This window comes from Lissotriton vulgaris, chromosome 1_1, assembly GCF_964263255.1.
Source record: "Lissotriton vulgaris chromosome 1_1, aLisVul1.2, whole genome shotgun sequence".
NCBI classification, from domain to species: domain Eukaryota; kingdom Metazoa; phylum Chordata; class Amphibia; order Caudata; family Salamandridae; genus Lissotriton; species Lissotriton vulgaris.
In genome coordinates, this window is record NC_141685.1 from 352241334 (window position 1) to 352248198 (window position 6865).

Here is a 6865-nt window from a genome sequence, read left to right on the forward strand (position 1 = left end):
GAATGTGCGGGAGGGGGATGGGAGCGGTCTAGGGTGGGGTCCAGCGTGCAGTTAAAGTCGCCTCCTAGTACCCATGGGACCGTAGTGAATTGGGCCAGGACGCCCGTGAGGTGGTCCCAGAATTTATCCTGGTCCACGTTAGGGGCGTAAATGCTGCCAAGGAGTATTCCCTGCCCGTCCAGAATTCCCTCTAGTAGCGCATATCTGCCCTCTTTGTCCACCACCCGTCGAAGCACCCGGAAGGGAGTGCCCGGCCTGACCCAGATTAACGCGCCGCGTGCAAACGCCGAATATTGTGTGGCACAGAAGGTCCCTCGCCATTTAGACTGTAGGCGAGTGAGTTCAGTAGCGTTTATATGTGTCTCTTGTAGTAGTGCGATATTGGCTGACATGCGTCTAATGTAGGCGTAAACAGAGTAACGTTTGCTGGGTGTGTGTAGGCCCCGCACGTTCAATGTGAGGACGTTAACGTCTGAGCGTGGGACTGCCATTCTTGGGGTGTCGCGGTAAGGGTGAGGGCCCCCCTAGAATACCCGAAAGTCGCCAGCATGTCTGTGTCATGTGTGTTCCTGCGCGCCTAGCTTCCACAATCGTAGGGGAGGGACTAAGGGAAAGAACAACAGATAAAACCTTGGGTGGGCAACAGTCCCAATACTGAGGATATATCACCGGAGGTGGCATATCCAAACTAGTGTCCCACTAGGGGAGAAATACAACAGGTAAATGCGGGGGTGGCAGCATGTGTCGCTGCTGGGCCTGTGCGCGGGTCGGGCTCTTGTAGGAGAAGAGTCTATCGCTCGGTAGCGCATACAATAATCAGACAAAGCAGTCTAGGCTCCTAGACGTCGCGCAATACAGCGGGCAACCATTGGAAGGATACAGCAATCAATAGTTCAATGTTCATGACGAGGTGTTAGGTTGGCTGGCCAGGGTAGCGTCCAGTGCAGGTGCCGCCAGGAGGGGGGAAGAGATTGGGCCAAATCCTGACATCGTTCCATCGCTGTCTCGGTCTTTCTCTGGAGTGAACAGGTGTGGTTGACCATCCAGGTCCGATGCTGGGGGTGACATGTGCAGTTTGGTCACCGCTCGTAGGGCGTCCCGTCGTTCTTGCATGATTTGCGTGAGGTCGGGTGACCCCATGGGGGAGGACCCCTGGCTTTTGGGGCGGCCAGATCGGGCACGGCTCACGCCCCGTCGTCTAGATCTCCTGGAGTCGTTGTTGCGGGTCTTCTGGGGTCCGGGCTTAGGAAGCAGTGGGCAGTGGAATTCAGTCCAATCTTGTGCTTCCGCCGCCGTGGTGAAGAAAAGGGCTTTCCCGTTGTGTAGCACTTTAAGGCGGGCTGGGAACAGCAGGGAGTACTGTAGATCGTTGGCACGAAGGCGCCTTTTGATTTCCAGAAAGGTGGATCGCCGCTGCTGGACCTCCCGGGCGTAGTCTGGGAACACCATAACATGTTGATCCTCCACCTGCAGGGGACCCGCTGTCCGGGCCGCACGGAGCACCGCATCTCGGTCACGGAAGTGCAAGAATTTAGCCAGCATGGGTCGTGGGGGGAGGCCGGGTTTGGGTGCCCGGGCTGGGACTCTGTGGGCCCTTTCGATGGAGAAGTACGGTGATCGCTCGCTCTCTGGGGTGAACGATCTAGTCCAGGATTCCATATAGGCCAGAGGATCCGAATTTTCAATCCCTTCCGGCAGGCCCAGAACGCGGATATTACATCTTCTCGAGCGTCCTTCCAAGTCCACCGTGCGTTCTTCCAGGGCTTCCACGCGGCGTAGGACCTCTCTCATGTCTTCCTCTTGCATCTTCACCACGGGTTGCAGCTCGGTCACAGCTCGTTCTCCTTCCTTCACCCTGTCCGCCAGTTTACGATGATCGTCGCGGATCAAGCCAATGTCCGTCGTCAGGGCGCCCAATCTTTCTTCCATGGAGAGGCGAGACATTTCGATCGCCGCCAACACCTGGTCCAGTTTCGCCGTTAGCGTAGGGTCTGTTTGCGACGCATTGGCTTGCGTCCACGTCCTTGTGTGTGGCATCTTTTCGACGGCCGTTTCAGGGACAGCCGTCATCTGCGAGGCTTTTGTCTTCCCCATAGGTGCCGGTAAGTGGGCCACCGGGCCGCCGTGTACTCTGGGCACAGCAGGTCGACGCAGCTGGGCCACGGGCAAGTTCAATGGCAGCCGGTCACTCCTGTCTCCCCAGGCTCCGGGACGGCCCCTCCTCGTCTCAGGGAGCGTCTTCTGGTTCAGGGCGTCAGAGGCGGTCCGAGGCCATCGGGGCCGGTGGTTCCGGTGTCAAAAAGGCCCCGTGGGCCCCCCCTGGTGTGTGGCACAGTGTCAGTGGCGGCCGGGAGGGCCAGAGGTCAGGTGGTGGGAGTTCAAAGGGGCTCCGGAGTAATGGGCGGCCGCTGGTAGTGTCTCGAGTTTGGGAGGGGCCACCCCTGCTCCCGTGGTGAGGCTTGCGCTGCTCCTGGAGTCTAGGACTCTGTGGGCGCCATCTTAGGGTCAGGCACCCGGATCCGGCGATCGGCGCGGGGTAGTGGAGGCGCTCTGGGTCCTCTGGTCAGCCAGCGGCGTGTGCCTCATCGCCTCACGGAGCCCCCGAGGTTGTAGGAGGGGGGGAACAGGCGCCGAGAACTCTGAGGGAGGGGGGGAGGGACGGGCACTCACCGCCCTCGCTCGTACGTTGTTGGCCACTGGATGGCACACCACCACGTCTACAGCGCGTCCGTCGACCTTCCGCGCCTGGTGGGTCGGCCGATGCCGGGGGGACGATCAGGCTCTCGGTGAGGCCACAGTGCCGATGTAGTGGAGCCCCGGTGCGGCGGCCGCCATCTTGCGCGCCGGGATGATGGATCGCGGGAAGGCGCCGTCCGGCGCGCACTCCGGGGGGGCCGGTCTCGTTGTTGCTCTGGGGCCCCTCGTAGGCGCCCGTCAGCTCTGTCTCTTGGGGCCTCTGATCACTGGGTCAGCTCCCGGCGGCGTGAGTGCCCGCCGGACAGGGTCGCGCCCGCCATCTTGGACCGAGGCGCTCGGCTCCGGGTTTGCAAAAGTCGGTCCGTGCTGTTCGTCCGCCGCCGCCGGAGGTCGTCCAAGCGGCGCCCCAGTGCACGGGGGGTCCCAGGTGCCTTTTCAGTGGGCTGAGGCTCCCGGCGATCTCGGGTACTGGGCTGGATGCTAGCCCGATCGCGGAGCCTCAGCAGGACACAGCCGCCATCGTGGCTTGCTAAGCCACGCCCCGTAAAGGCACTTGTGTTGTCGGAGTTGTGTTGTTAACAATGTTCTGCCTGCATTGTAATGGTTGTCTCCCGTGCCAAAGGCAAACCATAGGCTATGCCATTTGCGTTAGTCTGCCCCTGGACCGCGCTCAGCTCCAAGGAGCCTCCCTCTTGGACACTCCACCGCTACAATGCCAGCACCCTCCTCGCTATCAACTCTGGAGGCCACCTTGCCTGCCAGGACCAACCTCTGCTCCGAAGCAGACATCCCCATCGTCATTACTGATGGCTGCAGTATCACCCGCAAAGAGCGCCCTGACCATCAAGGAGGAGGCTTTGCCATCACGTACAGAATTACACTCTGACTGACCACGCCCTCTAATGACCCAAGGGTGACCATGAACCGCATCAACTCCCAGATCCGGACCAAGCCCAAGCACATCCTCTGCAGCACTCTCATGTGCAGGCACCCCGGGCCATGGCCCCCCATTCTCCAATACCATTGTAGACCTCATTGCACCCCACGGTCTAACATCCACTGACGACATCCTACCTCGGTGAACTCAAATTCCACCTGGACAAGCCCAGTGACCAGGACACCATCCCCTCCTAGGGAAGGTCTCCTACATCAGATGCAAGCAACAAGTCTCCTCAACAAGCCACATAGCAGGACACACGGTCGAGCACGTCACCTCCGCCAGCGGGAACTTCAACTACAGCACCAACAACGGACTCTCCTGGACCGACCATCATTGGTAACACCACATCTTCACCTTGCCCACCAGACGCCACCGTCATCATCGCACCCCCTCACAGCTGGATCAAGGCCACTGAAGAACGTCTCATCAACTACCTCCGCACCAACACTCCACCAACGCTTACAGACAATGACACCACAGTGCGCAACCAACACCGATGGATCTCCTACAAGGCCGACATTCGGACACCTCTCATGAACGGCACTTCATCAGTACCTTCTGCCTGCCTGATGGCAGGCATGAGGGGGACACAGTGCCACAAGGATAGGGTGACCCCATGCATTGATGGAGTTGCATCATGGTTGTGACACGACTGCAGCAATTTGTGACTTTTGCTCAGACAGATACGTCAGGATTCCGGACGTATCTGACATTACTTGCGTCATTGAGCGCTGTCCAGTGAATATAGCACATCCATGCTGTCGCAAGAAGGGCATAGTGAGTAGTGTTGCAACGGTCTCTCGTTGCAGCGCTGCAACACTTTTCATGACTGGGGCCTAAGAATGCGCACTATTTTATTGATGGTGCGCCTTCCTGCACTGTAATTTTGTCGCAGGGCAGCACTGCAACATTGCTTGCACCGCTGTCCAGCACCAAAAGCTGCTGAGATGAGACCCCAAGTGTTTTCCCCATTTTTAAGACCAGCTATTTTCTGGTCCTATGTAACTGGCTCTAACTGCGGTTAGAGCAGTCTTTTTTGGTCTTCAGAACTTCAAGGATCCCCTTGTGAATATGGAGTAGTGGGGGTTGCGGCCAATTTTGCACAGGAACGCCTCTCCTGCATATAGTTATCGTTAACAGAAGTAGCGATCTTTACAGCGGGCATTTTCACCTAAAAACTGTCACTAACAGCTTTTAGCGACAGCTTGCTAATAGGGCGAAAAAATTATAGCCGCAATAGTAGCAGAAAAGTGCCGTTAATGCTGCGATAACCCCTTGGGAATATGCCCCATAGTTTGTTTACTCCTTAATGGTTCTTTTTGCGTTTAAAAGCTGATCATGCATGCAACCGTCTCCCCAGTTGTCAGTTTTTGCATCTTTAATACCAATTTAAGAGTGGTTGCCTATTTCAAAACTATTAAGCTAATCGAGTAGTTTCGCCCTAGTTTCTTGGGGTAGTTAGGGGGAAGAGGGAAAATGACTGGGCTAGCGGTTACCCGGGGGCTAGCATAGAAGCTATATAAACAACCTTAGTTGTATTTCCTTAATCTTATTTTCATAATCCCTCTCTTTTACTTTATTAGCCAGCAGGGCTACCTGCATTTTATCAGCTCTTTCTTTGCAGAGGTAATCCATCTCACTGTCTCCCTGCAGGTCCACACTATCCCCTTGGCTTTCTATAGGTAAGAACATCATCTGCTTGATATAGGGGATACTGCTTGAAGAGAGTGGAGATAAAGAGGACTAAAGGTTACCAGGCCTAGGGCGCTGCTTGAGTTTTGGGGCTATGCGCCAACATGGGCTTGTTGATCTGAGTGTTTCCTGGTGGAGCACTCATCTGACTCCACAAAAGAGATCCATGATGAGGGCTTTTCTTTTCCAACCATCACGCTAATGCTTCGGAGGCAAATCTGTACTCTTATCTCATCCACTAACATATATCTCAATACCGTCTCCTCAATCAAACCTATAGGTTCTGTTTTAGCTTACTCTAAGTTATTCACCACACTTTACTATAAAAAGAAGAAATGTCCTGAGTCATGGTCCCAGGTTTCCCTGCTTCCTAACTTTTTCTCCAGATACTTTTGGTGTCAGAGAGCATCTAGAAGTGTCAGCGGTGAGACTCCCTCTTTGTCCTACTTGTCTGTTTTCCTGACTCTTCAGTGGTATCTGTGGTTGAGTTAGGTTTGAATGCAGTACCGGAAATACCAACGCAGGTTATCAAAAACAATAAATCAAAAGCCCATATTTATGAAAATAATGGTGCGGGCAGACCAGCAAGTTACTGTGCTGCGCTGCTCTGCAGCACTGGGAAAGGGCAGGATGCCTGTGTTGTAGGCAAGATCGTTTTTGTGCAGCAAGGGACACCTTCCTGTCCAACAACATTCATTAGATGCGTTTCCCTCTTGCTAAGTGTGTTGCAGAATGCAGCACACATGGAAAGAGGCAATAACGAGGAGAAATAAAGATATTCCTCCTTGTTACGCCTCACCTGGGGAGGCGTATCTTTTTTGTGCTTTCCCATACCAGGTCTGGTAAACCTGGAAATGCATGGTAAACCATGGGATTTGCATGGGAACACCCATCACAACGCCCTTGGAATGCCTTCCTTGCGCAGAGTAAGGCAACGCAGCGATTTGTGCTTCGTTGCCTAACTTAAGATTTATGAAGCCATTCAAAGCCACGCAACAAGGTTTTGCGTTGTTTCTTAAATCTGACTTAGAGGCTTGCATCACGCATGTATCATTTTGCGTAGTGTAAACATGATGCAAAACTCTCATAAATGTTCACCCAAGGTCTGTAGGAATATTTATAGACTGCTACAGCAGATAAACTGAATATCAATACTGCAAAACAAATTTCCCTGAAGTCTACAAAGGGATGTTAAAATTGTAGATAACATTTTCGTGATCTGGTTAAGGGTTGACAAACAAATCAACGTTCCAGAAATGAAATTTGTTTATTGATTATACTTTGATTCAGTTGGCCATGTTACAGAAGCATTTACCTCACCAATGTTTCTGCTTGTGTAAGAGAATTAGAGTGAACAATATTTGCACCACGGCAATAAAAGCACAAACTAATTTCACAATATTTTTATAGTATTTACATGAAAAGAAGTGAAGAAAATATAATAACCACACTTTTTAAATTAGTGCAAAATCTGCCTGTTCTATTTCTGAAAAAGGCTGTTTAGGGTCTAGTGATTTGTATTACAATCTCTTTTAA